General features: G+C 52.4%; 1 protein-coding gene across 2 annotated transcripts in view; it reads left to right on the top strand.

The window, feature by feature from the left end:
* Positions 1 to 15978, top strand: part of DSCAML1 (DS cell adhesion molecule like 1) — a 343849-nt gene that overhangs the window by 200833 nt on the left and 127038 nt on the right. The window lies entirely within an intron of this gene.

Genomic DNA, 15978 nt, shown 5'->3' with positions numbered 1-15978 from the left:
TAGACGCTTTTGTGTAAGGATCCCAAGTAACTGTTGTTAATGTTGGTGTGGTTCTTTCCACAGACACACCGAGTGGGCAGGGCGGGGGGGGTATGGGGGGGAGACAGCTGTTCTGTTCAGAACATGAGAGTCAGTGAGTCTCTCTTGGGTTGATTTGAGACATGAGAGGCTCTTAAACCTTGGGGTTTTCCCTCTGGAAGTGCAAATTCAGTACTGTAACTCCTCGCTTAACATTGTAGTTAAGTTCCTGAAAAATGTGACTTGAAGCGAAACGATGTTAAGCAAATCCAATTTCCCAATAAGAATTAATATAAATAGGGGGGTTAGGTTCCAGAGAAATTCTTTTCACCAGACAAAAAACTATAAATACACACACACACACACACACACAGTATAGGTTTTAAGCAAACAATTTAATATTGTACACAGCAATGATGATTGTGAAACTTGGTTGAGGTGGTGAAGTCAGAGGGTGGGATATTTCCCAGGGAATGCCTCACTGCTCAATAATGAACTAGCGTTCGGCTGAGCCCACAAGGGTTAACACATTGTTGTTAATGTAGCCTCTCACTCCGCAAGGCAGCACCAACAGAGGGAGGGGAGGCAGCCTGGCAGACAGAGACACACACCCTGTGTGTGGGGGAGAGAGAGAGAGAGAGGTGCGTTGCCCCTTTAAGTACGCTGACCGGACTCTAAGTACATTGCCTTTAAAAAAAAATCGGGAAGTTGAGACAGCAGCTCCTTCCTGAGCCCTGTCCTGTCCTTCCCTGCTCCATATGGAGAGGGGTTAGCGGGGGGCAGCAGTAGGGGGAGGGGAACACCCTGACATTAGCCCCCCTCTTCCCCACTCCCCCGCACAGCAAGCAGGAGGCTCCCGGGAGCAGCTCCAAGGCAGAGGGCAGGAGCAGCACACGGCAGTGGGGGGAGGGACAGCTGAACTGGGGGCAGTTGGTAGCCTGCTGGGTGGCTGCTGCACAGGGAACTTAGGGGTGCGGGGAGCTGATGGGGGGCTGCCGGTCCACCCTGGTTCCAAGCCCCCACCAGCTCGCTGCAACGGGCTGCTCTTCCTGCAAGCAGTGGACAAAGCAGGTGGCTGCCAAATGAGTTATAAGGGAGCATTGCACAACTTTAAAGGAGCATGTTCCCTAATTGATCAGCAACGAACAGAACCAGGACGACTTTAAGTGCGGAGTTACTGTACTGATCTATTTTATTCCCTATGCCCTGAACCTAGTCATTGATCCTGCTCCGGAGAGCACCTGTCCTGAGCCAGTGTGATTTTGGCAAGGAAGTTTCACGTTTTCGGGGAAATGTTTTTTTGTAGCAGGCTGAGTTTATTTAAGGGGGAAAGGCAGGTGTTAAAAGTTGCTCAGGTATTTGGAATGTGAGAAGTAATCCTGGGGGAAGGCTCAGTGAGCAGAGTGCCGGTGAGGGGATCAAAGGGGCATGAACACAGTTATGCACCATGCTGGGTGTCGAGAGGGAGGGCCTGATCCTTAGCGGGTGGAAAGTCCATGCATGTGGATGTGATGGAGCTATGCTAGTTTGCATCCGCTGAGCATCCGGTCCGATGCAAATGCACGGCGCTTAAGAGATGTGGCGTCTCCCCTGGGGATGATTTGGGGCTGCTCCTGTACCGTTGTTTCTGTCTCTGCAGTGCAAAGGCCAGGTGCATTCTCTCCCCGCCAGCCCAGGAGTGATCTCCGATAGTCCCGTCTCTGCTGCAGGGTGGATGCTAGCCAGGTTCAAGGAGCTCTTTGTAAACTGAGGGGAGATAAGGAGCAGGTTGAGAAAGCTGTGTCTGTCATTCTGTATGGGCCATGCCTTGGAGCTCTCTCCCAGAGTGTGCATCAGTGCAGCTGTTAAGGCAGCTGTCCCATTACCTTCCTGAGGAACCCCGCCTGCCCATCAGCTTGGAGGGCCTCCATTTTCGGACACAGACTTCTGCTTCAAGATGGCTGCTGCAGCAGAGCAAGTCACACACTGTGCTCTCTTGGGGAGATGTTGCATCTGTTCATTTTTGTTCCCGCTAATCTGAAATAAAAGGTGCAGAGACTTAAAGGGACATGCTTTGTGTGTGCAGAAAACACGGCAGCAGGCGTGAAAACCAACAGTGCTGCGGGACAGCTCGGGTTGCTGTTCGCAAGACACATTTTGGAGTGAGGGGGGGTGGCCTTCAGGGGCTTCCAGACCCTGCCCTAGTCCCCCTCCAGTGGCTTGAGCTCATTTTCCAGCAGTTGCTGCTTTCTCCACCTTTGCTACCTATCCTCCCTCCCCCCAGCCCCATTCCCTGTCAGCTGGTTTGACAATGACATGAGTACAATATTGAAGATTTCAGAGGGCCATCACCTTTCCTTTGGAGAGATGATCAAGTGTCTGGATAATAGGCCAACAATCAGGATGTCTATAGCATTTACAGAGAAATGGGAAAGCATCTGAAACAGCTTCCCTCTTCGGCTGAGCTTGCAGAGCATGATATCAGACGTTCTTAAAAAGTCCACAGGGCAGGGGTCTCATTGGGCCTCCATCTAACTGTCCATGTTCCCCAATCTCTTGGACATGCCTCAGCAGAGTGAGTGGGGGCAGGAGAGATGACAAGAGGTAGGAACGGAAGTTTTGATCTGTCGTGCTGCTTTTTGGACTATGGATTTTCAGACTTTGTAAGATAAAAGCATAATTTTATCGACGGCTTCATCAAAGCCTGGACTGTTAGCGCATAGGCCAGCCGCGCTCTCGGGGAGGAGCAGCACCCTCGGTGCCTGCACACTTGCTGGTCTCACGTTCCCCTGGTCCTGCACCTGCTGAAATACCTATTTTTGTCGCTCTTTAGGCCAGGGAGTGTCTGTACAGCCCCTGCACAATGGGGCCCACGCTTGGCTAGTCTCTAGGCTGTAAGTGTGTGATAATAACATAGTGAATTTACATGCAGGGTTTTCTAAAGAGCATTTTTGTGCTCTGGAGGGAAATTTAAGGTGATGCTGTCAAGTTTAAAATAACGATTTCAAACAAACAAACGCTTCCTTGTGTAAAATTCCAGGAGTTTTAAGAATCAGATTTGCATTTCACCTGTAATGCTTTTTCTACGTTTCAGCGCTCTGCCTTAGCTGGACAGCGAGCAGAAATCCGTCAGTTTTCTCCCTGGCCTTCGTGCAGTGCTTGAGTGCAGATTATAATGTCCTGACTCTGAGTTGTCCTGTCCCCTGTGAGGAAGGCCGAAGGCAATGGGGCTCCTTTGGAGGACGATACTCCTCAGTGTGAGCAATGGTGTGGCAACTGGCCTGCAGCTTGCAAATGCTGCAGGGGAGGTTAACAATCCAACCAGCTGCTTTCGTCTCTATTAGCAAATTCCCAGCATGGGACTATTTCCATATGTTTTGTCCCTTTAAAAGTAGTGCTCAGGAGAGCAACCATTAAAAGCGGTAGCAGGGCACAATTCTGACGTGAGCTGTGTCGATGCGCTGCACTCCAGTTGTTTGGGTACCTGAGCCTCTCCTGACCAGCGCGTGGCTGTCAGGCAGCCAGTCTGTCCCAGCCTGTGTAGTGGTTTAAAGATATTCACAGACCTTCCCTAGGGACTAGGGAGCTAAGACAGGATTGAAAGCATGCAGCAAAAGGGAGAGTCATCCTTTATACAGTCACTTGGAAACCCCTTCTCACCGGGGCTGGGGGACATTGTGGAAACTCTAGGTGTGGCTCTTGCTGGGTACTGAGCTCCTCGTTCGAGATGCTGAGCACCTTCAGCTCCCTTTGAAAGTCCATGGTGCTGGAGGGCGCCCAGCACAGCACCTTGCATGGTCAAGGCTCTAAGATGGAGTTGGGAGACGGTGTGCACACGCACGTGGAATGCGCGTGCCCCCGCTCTGGCACATGCATGCTCCCTGCCAGCAGGCCCAGCAGAGGCACCAAGCTGGGATGTATTTGGAGGTTCGCTGTCAGTACTCCAAGAGCATAACTGATTGCTTCCATGCAATTTGAATTAATCTCATGCTTCAGGTGAAACTCAGCTAATCAGTGTAGACAAGAAGCCGAAATGGGTGCAATCAAATTAACATCACAGAGCCAGCTCTTTTAAAAAAAAAAAAAAAAAAAAAAAAAAGGATCATTCTTTGTTGCCCTTTTCATTCGATTGTCACTCCAGCATGGTGCTGCTTTCCTTACCCCCGGCCTGGGCTCAGGATGGCAGAACGCACAGCGCATTGCCAATTCCCTTTGGAGCAATCTTATCTCTGCCCACCAGATGGGATCAGTCTCTTGTTTGTGTCTTGTTAACAAGAAAGAGGGACACAAAGGCGGAACAAGAGAAGGAAATGCTGTTTGGGGAGGAGGTGGCTGTTCTGGCTTGTGATTTGGAGGGAGGAGGTGAGGAGGGGTGGGGGGGAATGTTAGTAACTGCCAGAAAAATAGTTCCCAAAGGAAACCTTTAAAAACAGCGACCCTACAATGCACGTTCTGCCGCCGTGTTGGCTGCCCTCCTGACCCTGCCGTGTGCCGTGGTGGAAGCGAACGGTGCATAGATACAGGGGCTGATTTTTCAAAGGTGCTGAGCATACACAGCTCCCAGTGGTTTCAGCGGGTGCCCAGCATCTCTGACAAATTGAGACACCAAGGTAGAAACCCTTCTGTGCCGGCACCTCCCGCACAAGGAAGAGCTCTCTCTTGCCATGATGTTTCAGGAGTGCCTTGAGTACGACAGCATTGTACATCGGGCCTTAGACCCTTCCTACCAGGGGAGGGCCACCCTGCTAGATCCCAGGCTTGTCCGTCTGTCCAGTTTATCATTTGTGTCACGGGATGGCATCTGACTCCCTCATGGCTGGTGAGTTTTGGATGCTGTCCTCCTGCTCACCTGTCTCCGCCTCTCTGTGGCTGCTGCCAGGCTGGCTGTCGGCAGGGGCGTCCGGGGCTTTGCTGGGAAAGCAGGTGAGCTGGAGAGGATTTGACTTGAGACCTTTGTGCAGACGCCTCTCAATGCCCTTCCCGCACCTGCCCTGACACGACTACCGCACACTAAGTCACCGGAAAGTCATAAGGGGCCAGGGGGTCCTCAGCTGGCTCGACTGGCTGCTGCGTTACACTTACCCCACCCCAGTGGTGCTGGGCCGTGCCGGCCTCACCGTGCCTATGGCCTCTCTGTGCTTTCCCTCCTCTCTCTCACACCTCAATCCTTCACCAAGTGCCCTGCACACAGGTGTGCTGGCATCCCTCAGCCTTGCCACAAGCCAAAATACAACAAGGTGCAAGCAGCTCAGAATCCACAATGGGGACTGATGTGATGATGGGGCCAGAGCCATGACATGCAGGTCTGGGGTGGGGATGGAGCTGGATGCTGGTGTGGCCTCAGGCTGTGTCTGCACAGCAATCAGACACCCACAGCCGGCCCGTGCCCGCTGACTCAGGCTCAGGCTGTGGGGCTGTTTCAGGGCCGTGCAGACATACCAGCTCGGGCTGCAGCCTGAGCTCTGGGACCCTCCCACTTCGCAGGGTCCTTGCACTGGGCTCTAGCCTGAGCCCGAACGTCTCCACCAGCCCAAGCTCTGTAAGGCCAAGTCAGCGGGCATGGGCCAACCCTGAGTGTCTAATTGCAGTGCAGACGTACCTGCAGGCAAGGGTGAGTTCTCTTCCTGTCTCCAGTCAAATTCATGAGAAGTGTTGATTTTGCTTTGAGCCTGTGGGTTCCTTTGAGCCTGCAATCTGGGAGCGGAGCAAACCCCGGACAGCTCAGACCAGATGGGGGCATCACTGCACAACCCGGGCTGGGCAGCACACCGCTCTGAAGGAGAGAACTGGTGCAGTAGGAAACATCTGCCCATGGAGTCTGCGTGACGCCTCAGGAAAAGAGCCTTGCAGATGAATCAGGCCAGTGGAGTGGATTCTCGGGCCTCTCTCCCCACCGTCTTCGCAGCTCCTCTCCCCCCAGGGACCTCAGCGCAGCCCATGCCGCGGTGGACACTCAGCTGGAATCTCAGCCACTTGTCAAAACCATGTAGGCAGAGAGAGAGGAAATTATTAACAGAGAGAGACCAGGGCAAGAGACCTTGCACGAGAAGGGTTATTAACGTTCCAGCCGCAGAGGGGAAGGGATGCTGCTTGTCTGAACTTTTCCTTCTGAGACTGGTAGAGCCTGGCTGTAAAGAGCAACCCTCTGCAGCCTGAAGGCCATGGGACTCCATTCCTGTGGCACAGAGGCACTGATGCCCCATGCCCCCAATTCATATTGCAAGGAGAGGTTTAGGGAAGCCACGGCAGGGTGGGAGATCTGAATGATGCTTCGTGCACCCCCAGTTCCCCCAGGGTGTGGCCTTGCCATCAGAGCTAGGAGCTGGCAGTCAGGACTCCTGGGTTCCACTCCCAGCCATGCCTCGTCATGTGACTTTGGGTGCCATTTCACCTCTGAACCACAGTGTCCCCAGCTGCATGCTGGGTCCCTGTAGGACCCGTAACCAGAGAAAAGTTCCCTTGCTGTGAGATCCTTGGCTGGAAGGGGCTGTAGACACATGGACTATTATTAGTCAGGATGTCCAGTGACTTAATGCTGGAAATGTGAGTCCAACCTGGAGCTGTTCCCCTGGGCACACCCGTCCCACACGCCTCTACCGCAGCCGCGCATGCCCAGGGCTCTGTACTCTGGGCGGTAACAGGTCCCAGTGTGTCCAGTGACGAGCCTCTGTGCCACGGTATCCAGCTTCCATAAAGAGGTGGACACTTCCAGGGTTTCCTCCATCAGGAACTTCCCAGCCATCCCCAGAAAAGGCCAAGAGAGAGGCAGTAACAGCCAGAAGCTGTGTCAGAACTCTTCCTCCCCTTCCCTGGCTGCGCCCCTGCCAGGGGAATTCCTGAAGCCGTGGTGCAGCAAACCTTGCACAGATGCGATGATTTAATTAGCTTGAGTGGAAGCATTTGGTCCTACTCCAGTGTCTGGTGTAAGCCAGTTTCCCTCCTGGCTCCAGCTCAGTGAGCATCCAGAACAGGTGCCCTGTAGGGTTTGAAGTTGGAATGAAATAGGGAAAATTCCAAGGTATGTGGTGGGAGAGGGTGCGTGCGGGTGTGTCACTTTTATTTTATCACCAATTCTCACGTCTTTATCATGAGTCCTGCAGTAATCCGTGTTTTCTAAAGCCCCAGGTCCTGGAGTCCTGTGATGAGAGGAGAATTTCCACTTTCCTTTAAAATAAAAAGTTAATTTCTAGCCTTCCTGTTTGTAGCAAATAGCCTGAAAATGTGACCCAAATGCATCCTAAAGACTCAGACACCAGAAGGCAAAGAAACCCGACCATTTATTATATTTTGAATCTCACTATTTTTAAGCTAGTCTCGTGATATTGTGGCATGGCTCATGACTTGTGGAAGCATGGGGTTAGCTTTGCTGCAGCATGACCCCTGTGCCGCTTTGCGTGGTGCAGAGTCTTTAAAGTGTGACTTTTTTCCTTCACTCCCTGGGGGTTTTTCCCTTCCACCTGTCTTGAATTTGTGGGGTGTCAGTCTGGTTCCCAGCAGGCAGGGTAGACACATTGCCCCTTGTTCTCTAGCTGGTGCCTCAGGAGCAAGGTTGATAGATGGAGGGGGTCATGGGGTTTGATCACTCCCCTCTGGCCTCCTGAGCTGGCCTCTCGGAAGAGTGCAGCCTGGGGGAAGCTTGCCCTGGCCTGCTGGTTTGGCTCTGTTGCTAACCAGGGGCTTCAGTCTAGCACGGTATCGTGTGTAAACAGTCTGAACATGGTGGGCTGCTACCTCACCAGAGTGAGTCACAGGGCCACACAGTGAGCGAGGCTGTGAATCTTTGGCTGGAGTATGTTCAGGAGGGGTGAGTCGAGAGGGTGAGCCCCTGGGTGAGCGATGTGTCCTCTAACAATACTTTGTCCTTCCATGGCCCATTCATCCAGGCCAGGAACTCAGGGCACTTGGCAAGCGTATGTTAACTAAGCCTCACCGCTCCCCCTGGAATGGGATAAATGTCAGTTTTCCTGTCCATAGAGCAGGTAAAAAGAGTCCACTAACTCTCCCAGAGTCTCGCTGCAAGTCAGGGGCAGAGACCGGACTCTCCCTTTCTGTCTTTCTGACCAGTAGCCCATAGTCCTTTCTAGAGCTAGGAATAGAGCCCAGGCATCCTGGGTCCCTGCACCCCTGCTCTCATTCCTACAACCACTCTCCCTCCCAGAGGTGGGAATAGAACCCAGGAGTCCTGACTCCCCCATCACCTGCCATGCTCTAGTCTCTTCATCCCGTCTCCTCCCTGAGCAGGAGTTTGAGCTGGTCTGCTGGTGGCTGCGTTTCCGTTACTGTTGAATTAAAATGTAAAGCATCTGCCAGGCGGCCAAGCCCCACTCAGTGGCGGGAGCCTCTGTGGAGCCATTTCACAAGCCGGAACAGGTGACACCATGTCTTGACAACTGTCTAGTTTCTGAAATTGATTTTCTCCCCTCAGCTCACTCTCTGCCCCGCTCTCCGTCCCCTGGGAATGGTGCAGCACTTCATTGGTTAGATTGGCTTTCTCCTTCCCTAGGGGGCTCGTCATCCTGGAAAGAGGCCCAAACCGGTGAGAAGGGAGGGGAGCAAGAGAGAGAAAGGTCTCTTGAAGAGGGTGCACAGCCCTAGCCCTAGCCCAGCTCAAGGAGATTTGGTGCAACGGGAAATCCTTTAGCTCCCTGTTTGATCCACGGAGCGCCAATCCAGGCTGTGGGAAATTAGAATGTAAAATGTACGTGGTGTTGCTTTTGCTGCTTTCCCCTCTCCGGGCAGCACGCTGCTCTCCTGGGAACCCGGCAGCGCTGAGAAGTTGATATGTTTACATCCACTGTGCTGCTTTTAATCAAACATCAATAAGTGCATGTCAGCGAAGCAAAGCTTGCAACAGAGCTGCCCTCTGAGCCCGCTGCTCTCAGGGAAATGGGCTAATTGCTCAGCTGCAGAGCAGCCTTTCCCATGCCCCCTTTGCCCCCACCCCATCCTGCCCAGAGACTGGCTCTGGTGGTTTTGCTGGTTGGTCACTTTTCTGTAGAACCAATTTTGGATTTGTAGAGACCGGAATTCCGGGGTGGCCACATTCTGCCTGGGGAGGGGGAGCGGGCCTGCAGGAGACAGGAAAGTGTGTGTGATAACTTGGTTAGGGCTCAGCAGCTGGGCATGCAGGGAGCACTGGCGCTTGGCAGCCTGAGTTGGGCATGCTGTGAACAGCCTCCACGGCAGGCAGTGGAGAAACAGTTTGCACCAGCCCCTGCCAACCAAATGCGCAGCCTTTCCCCTCCTCTGCTCGGGCTGTGCAACCTGGATCTGAATTGCAAACAGCCTGAAGTTTGGGGTTATTTGTAAAGAGCTGGACCAACACCCCGAGGCCAGACGGAGGTTTGGACGTGGCCGCTGCTTCCTAATGAGCTGCGTCCAGGGTGCCAGTCCAGAGGTGGAGGCTGCTCATGGGATTCATGGACCCCCCTTCTCCCACAAAGTTTTGGGTGTGTGGTTCCAGGCTCATCTCTGCTCTGTGCACAGGGCTGTATGTTCTTACTGCTGCCCTGGCATTTAGCGCACACAAGCAACGCCATGAAGGGGAAATCTGAAAGCTCAGTTGTGTGCCAGATACTTCGGTGCCTGGTGCCTATTCTTTAAAAGTCCTTTTAAACTCTTGACCCCTTTTTTCTGCAGGGGCAGCTGCTAGGGAAGCTGGTGGAGGCTGGCTGGGCCATGAGGCCATCAGCGTGATGAGCGAGGTCTGGGCAGGTCAGCTGATGGCTGCAAAGTTCTGTTAGAAACGAAAGGCCAGCGCTGCCATGATGGGCTGTGGATGGGCAGAGGCGGAGGCAGCTGTGCACTTAGATTGTTCCTGGGGCTGCTCAGTGGGTATGTCTCTCTCTGCGCGTGCTCTTCTGAGTCTTCCCGTTAACTGAACCATGGGGCCACCCGGGAGTGTGTGTCTGCGCAGAGATGTGCCAGAAGGCTGAGTGCAGCGCAGCAGTCCCCAGAGGAGCAGCGTAACCAACGCAAGCACCAGTAACCACCGGAATCTCTGTCCTCTCTCTAAAGGTCACCTGTCTGCAGCACGTAGCGCCCTGGCCGTTAACCCCTTTCAGGATGGCCCTGGCTTTGCCTCGCTCTGTTGTGCAACTGTTAAGTCTTTTCCAGTTGCTTCTCTTTTGCGGGAGAGACACGCTTTAGGGGCAGCTCATCTCAGCACCGGGCTCATGCTGCCTAATCCACAGGACAGCAGTCACTGAGTCACTGGAAGCTTTGTGGGGTGAAGGCTGCCTTGAGATCCAAGAGTCTCCCTCTCCTATGCCCCATCTCACTGGTTCAGGGTGGTTTGAGCTCAGTGGGTGCAGGGAACTCATCCACCCCTAATCTTTTCTCCTCTTGGCTCTTGGAAGACCTATGTTTATCAGCTACACAATCCACACGTGGTGTGGCCAGCTGGAACCCAGACCTCCCGCTCCAAACACAGCCCTCTACCCCTTGAGCCTCATTAGCTGCGCCGATGCTAGGATTCATACCTCTGTGAACCGCAGCTACTAGAGGGAGATACGAACGCCGTTCAGAAGAGGGTAATGGGGCTTCTGCAATGGCCAGTGATTAACATCTGTCTCCATTGCAGCTGGGCGATCTGCCCACCTCCTGAGAGGACTGTGACTCCAGGGGCAATTGGGCTGTTTCTGGAAGGATGGATGCAATGGAGGCAGGGGCCCAAGCAGGACTCGGGAGTGACCGTTGTCACTGAGTGACCCACCTCACAGCTGGGTGAGGCTGGTGACTAGCACCTGCTGGAATGAAGCATGAAATATGACACCACATTGAGCCCCTCTGCACAAAGAAATCCAGACTCGCCACATGCAATGACCAGACTAGTTTACATGAATGTACTGACTAGTGTGTGAACACACCAGTGCTGTGGATTGGATGGAATCAGAACTGCCCAGTTGTGTGTCATGGGGCCTGTGCTGCTAAGAGATTCTCCTTTAGCCCGAGAGCTGCGGCAGCAGGTTCTGTTTCTAGTGGGGCTGTGAAGTTCCCTCTGGCCTGGCATGCAGCATCGTGACAAACAGGAAGCCTAAGGTGGCTACAGATTTGTTAGTGCTTTGCACTTCTGTAGCCCCTCAAATTCCAGGATCTTGGCGCCGTTCCCAAGGTCCCGGGAGGCAGGGAGGTGCTGCTGTCCCCCTTTCACAGACAGGGAACCGCAGAGGGGGGAAGTCACCCGCCCAAGGTCACACAGGATATCAGTGTCAGACTGCAGCCTCTCAGCCCTGTGCTTTAGTCACTAGTCCAGCCATCCGCCCTCCCCCACGTAACACACACCTGCCATGACCCTTTTCCCTTTCTCCAGTCGCCACACAGCCAGCAGTTAACTGCACTAGGGGGCTGGCAGCCCTCCCAAGGTATGGAGCAGCGACCCAGGGAGGAGAGCTCTTGCACCAGTCTCTGAGCGCTCTCCTGTGCCCCCCTGCTTGGCTTCTGTGTCCTGCGGTGACTCACATGCTCCCTGGTGCTTGGGAACAGTCCTCCCCTTCCTCAGTTTCTTGCCATCCCTCCTCCCCTCCTGCTGCCCCCCAGCGTTTTGTCTGCCATCGCCATTGGAGCCACACTGCAAGACTCATGTCATTCATGTGTAAAGTTTTGTGTGGCCACGGCTCCCCTCGGGAGCGGAGTTTTTACAGGGTGCTTTGAAGACTTGTCACAAGGCAGAGACGTCCTTGCCAGCCGTCAGAAACAGTCCCCGCCCCTCCGTGCCCATTCCCCCAAATCTGCTTTGCCTGCTCCACACCCCACTAGCACACGCAGCCAGAGAGGAAAGGTTTCTGTAGCTGTTAATTGAATTACATTGCCATAGAAAGCCGAGAAGTCGTAGCTCATTAAACTCTCTTGTGTCCCATTAGAACAGTGTGTGTTGCCTTTGCGGATTGTCATTATCATATATTACTGCGGGACTCAGCAGTGCTGTTTGTTTATGCATTACGTTTTTTTTCCTGCTTACCCAGCCCTCCCCCACCCCCCCAAGCCTGTTTTTCCTGCATGGTATATACCGCTCTGGGGACTGTGAAGCTGCAGCCTTCCTCCCTTGCTGGATAAATAATGACTTTTTTAGTGAAAGCCAAATTTATTTTCCTAAAGCTGGATTAACTGCAGGCTCAGTCTGTGTCCGGGGCTCTGCGGTGTGTGTTTGTGCTTGTGAGGTGGATGAATGATGTTTACTACAGTCGTGCCATCCCTCACAGCAGGAAGGGGCACGTTGTGTAGGAGCTATCCCAGCACATGACAATGTTGGGTGGGGGGACTGCACGCAACTGGGGCTGATTGGTCAGTACGTTTCCTCAGCTGGGATTCTTGTACTTTTACTGCAATTGGAATGTGGTCTGGAGAGTCGGGCATCAGGCTGAGAGTCAGGAGAAGGGGGGTTCACTGTCCAGGACTGCCCTTGGCTCATCGCGTGACCCAGGCCCAGTCACTGAACCTCCCTGGATGAGTGTTTCCTCCTCAGTGAAATGGGAGTGTAACCCTCCCTTGCATGGGTGCCATGGCAGTGGCTGCAGGGCAGTGTGCAAAGCCCGCTGGATGGAAGACGCTCTAGAGAGGCAAAACTTTTATTTAGTATTGACAGTGTCCTGATTCTCTTGTGCTGTGAATGGAACCTGAGCACCGGTTGCGGGTGCACAAGCACCTGGAGTGTGGCAGGGCTGAGTGTATTTTATTAACTGGACCCTAAGTATTCTCAAAGGCTCTTTATTGGGAAGGCGTTATCATAGTGGGAGGCCTGCCAGCAGTTCCACTTTATTGTTCAGTCTCTGAGATGGCCATCACTTTCTGTAGCCAATTGCAATATCCAGCAAGTGTTAAATATACAAAGGACACAGGCCAGCGAGCTGGACTCCCATGCAGATTTGCATTCATAGTTCTGTGCCTGATCAAGACTATAAAGAAAAGATTCTGAGGTGCTGGAAGCAGGCCAGGCCAGTGGAAGGGCAGGGACTGAGTGGCCCCCCCCCAGCAGTGTGCAGATGCCCAGAGGGGCCGGGCTGAGGCCCCTGTTTTCCAGGTTATTGCCAAGAAGCTGGCTGGCTTCCCCTTCCCAGTATTAGTGCAGACAACTCGTTTCTCCCAGAGGCTGGGTTCCCTTGTTAGATCCGCAATAGAGGTCTCCCTGCAGGATTGGGAGCTGGCAGATACCGGACACAGTGTTGGTATATAATATTCTAAACGCTGTTGATTACAAAACAAACCTTACTCACTCCACAGTCACACTCCAAACATACTATACCAGAGTCCAAAGGTCAGAATGGTCCTAATGGCCAGTCGAGATTCCTTCTGATCATAAGATGTGAGGAGCCAGTGAAAACCACATTTATATCCACACGGGGCTCTGGATCAATAAACGACTCTGATTTGCTGAAATCATAGGCATCCATTTATAGTCCATTCCATCATGTCATCGGTTTTTTGCCTTTGTTTACTAGGCCTTCCACCCACACAATTCCAGAGACAATCCTGGGCGGGCCGCCATGATCCAAGGCATGCCATCTCCTCCATTTCTGACACAATTTTATATCAGTCCAGCTGGTGTTGTTTCCTTTTCTGCTGATTCTCTATATTGTTTTTCCACAAATAGTTCTAATAGTTCTTGACCTTAAGTTCTTGCTTCGGTTGCCAACTTGCAATGCACATATCCATGTCAAGCATGCGTCATTCATACCAGGCCTCAATGACCTATAACATATTACATGGATATATGAATCACTGTGTGTGTGTGTGTGTGTGTATGTATCTGTATATCCCAACAGCTTTGCTCTGCTGCTGGGTTGGGAGTTCTCAAGAGACACGGCCTGCTCCCCCTCACTTCTTGTCAGCAGGAAGGACTGGAAGCCCCATGTGTCTCCAGAGGGGGGATGCTGTGCAGGCACTTGGAATTGCAGGGACCTTTGTTTGCTTCTCTGATGATTCCCACCTGGTCGCCCTCCGTGGGGTCAGGGACGACTCATCACTATTTTAGGGTGCTCGCTGGCCAAAGCTGGCCTTTCTTTCGGAAGCTTGTCTTCTCTCTACAATGCCACACAGCTTCCCTGTTTTCTTTTATAGCAGTGACCTTTGTCGAACACAAAAGCTGGTTTATAACCTGCAGGCTTATTTTTTGCTCTCTCCTTGGTTATTTTTGGGGCAGGGGAAGGTGGCACTAGGAGTTCAGGAGACTACAGTATAAGAGAAATCTTGCCGGCATTTTCTTTCCAGCATGCCTCTGAATTTTTAGGTCCTTGTCCTCCACTGGGACTTTACTGTTTAGCTATTGTTACTGCACCGGCTGCAAGTTAGATGGTTTGCAGTGACCTAGGAGCACAGGGTCCCTGCCAGGGGGAGCTTGCAAGAAACTGTTCTCCCTTCTTTGCGTGGGAGACCTAGGAGCTGCCTGGGAGAGGACGTGCCAAAGTGGACTTGGAGCAGAGAGGAATATTGTGGTCCAGATGGCTGGGTCAGGGTGGGGGTGCGCTCCTGGCTGAGAGGTGTGCGAGGCAAAAGGCGCAGAGATGGCTGGAGGATGGGCAGTTACAATGATTAGCTATGGAGCAGGGAGGAAGACGCAAGGAGATGGGAACAGGAGTGAGCAGGGTTGTGCGAGTCCTAGAGGGTCAGGACAGCCTTCTTTCAGCTGCCTGGCAGCCTATTGTGTATGGTGTTGGTGTTGGCTCGGCTTCCAACAGCGCAGTGTCCACCATATCACAAGAGCTGTAATGCCCAGTCGCCATCTTTGCTGGCACATCTCGGAGCAAGGAGACTCCACCCCTTCTCCAGTCTTCCCTTCAGGCTGAAAGGAAATCAGGGCTGTGCGAGGCGGGTGGGAACCAAGGCCAAGACCTGTCCTGGCCAACTCGTATATCTCCAAGCCCCAGGAAAGCATTGTTGTTGTCCAGTGATGGTCAGAAACGTGATAGTTGGCCCTCAAAGCTTGAATGACACCCACCAGTAAATGGGTTCGCTCCAGCCTGTGCCAGGGCATACTGGGGCTGTCAGCTTTCCCAGGTAACCTTTTTCAGGTAACTTGCGTGAGGCGGGTGAAAGGATGGGGCAGCTGACCCCCGTATGACCGCTAACCTGTGTATTGTAGGAAATGTCAGCTGAGCCAAGCCGTAGTTACTGACTCAGTCTGTTCCTTTGTTGGAGTCGGTCAAGAGCTGCCCCTTTTAGCTGGGAAAGAGGCGCTAGGAAGTGAATGCCTTTCTTTTTATTGTATTTTATGTTAATATTCCGTATGGATATAAAAAAATCTCTGGCATCTGCAATGCAAAGCCTGACTTGTTGATGTAAAATCGTACTCTATATTCTGCCCAGGTTTATAGGAGTGAATTATGCAAATTTTTGATGGAAAAATATTCCTCCTCACATCCTTGAGAGTGTAAAACCTTAGTCAATAATTCATAGTTGTGTGTCTCAGACTGGAGGCTTTCTCTTCATTATAACTTGCACCTAGTTATTTGTCTTTCACATTTTATGGTATATGCTGGTGTAATGCTATGCATTATAAAATTTATCTGCTTCATTATTTTATGATCCTGAGTTGTATAATGCAACAAAACTATTCTGTTTCTGACTGCGTGGCCTATTGGCTGTATCTGCAGCTGATAAACTGCATTCGGCCACCTCACTGATGCTGTTTGTGGGATAAACTTTGAGCGTGCTGAGCAGGGAGTTGGGTGCACCCTACCCACGTGCCTGGGGATTGAAGAATTGTCTTTAATTCTCCAAGTGCAGCAGTGGACATTAACCCCTGTGTGTCTCAGCGCATCCCCAGCACGAGGGAAATCTCAGACTGGTTTGAATGTGCTTAAAAACAATTAAATGCGCCTTGGTGGTGGTGGTGGTTTGTTGTGACTAGTAAGGAAGTTCCTCACTCTGTCGGTTAATACAGAAGTGTATGTTCACTAACAGCTCCTAATTCTCTAGCTTTTCACCCCGTGGAGCACGGCTGGAATCTGTTTGGCCACGCACGTAACACGTTGTGTTCTTGCTAAA

This window comes from Lepidochelys kempii, chromosome 22 (assembly GCF_965140285.1).
Source record: "Lepidochelys kempii isolate rLepKem1 chromosome 22, rLepKem1.hap1, whole genome shotgun sequence".
NCBI classification, from domain to species: Eukaryota; Metazoa; Chordata; order Testudines; family Cheloniidae; genus Lepidochelys; species Lepidochelys kempii.
The sequence above is the reverse complement of the archived record's forward strand: the minus strand, read 5'-3'. Positions and strand labels throughout refer to the sequence as shown.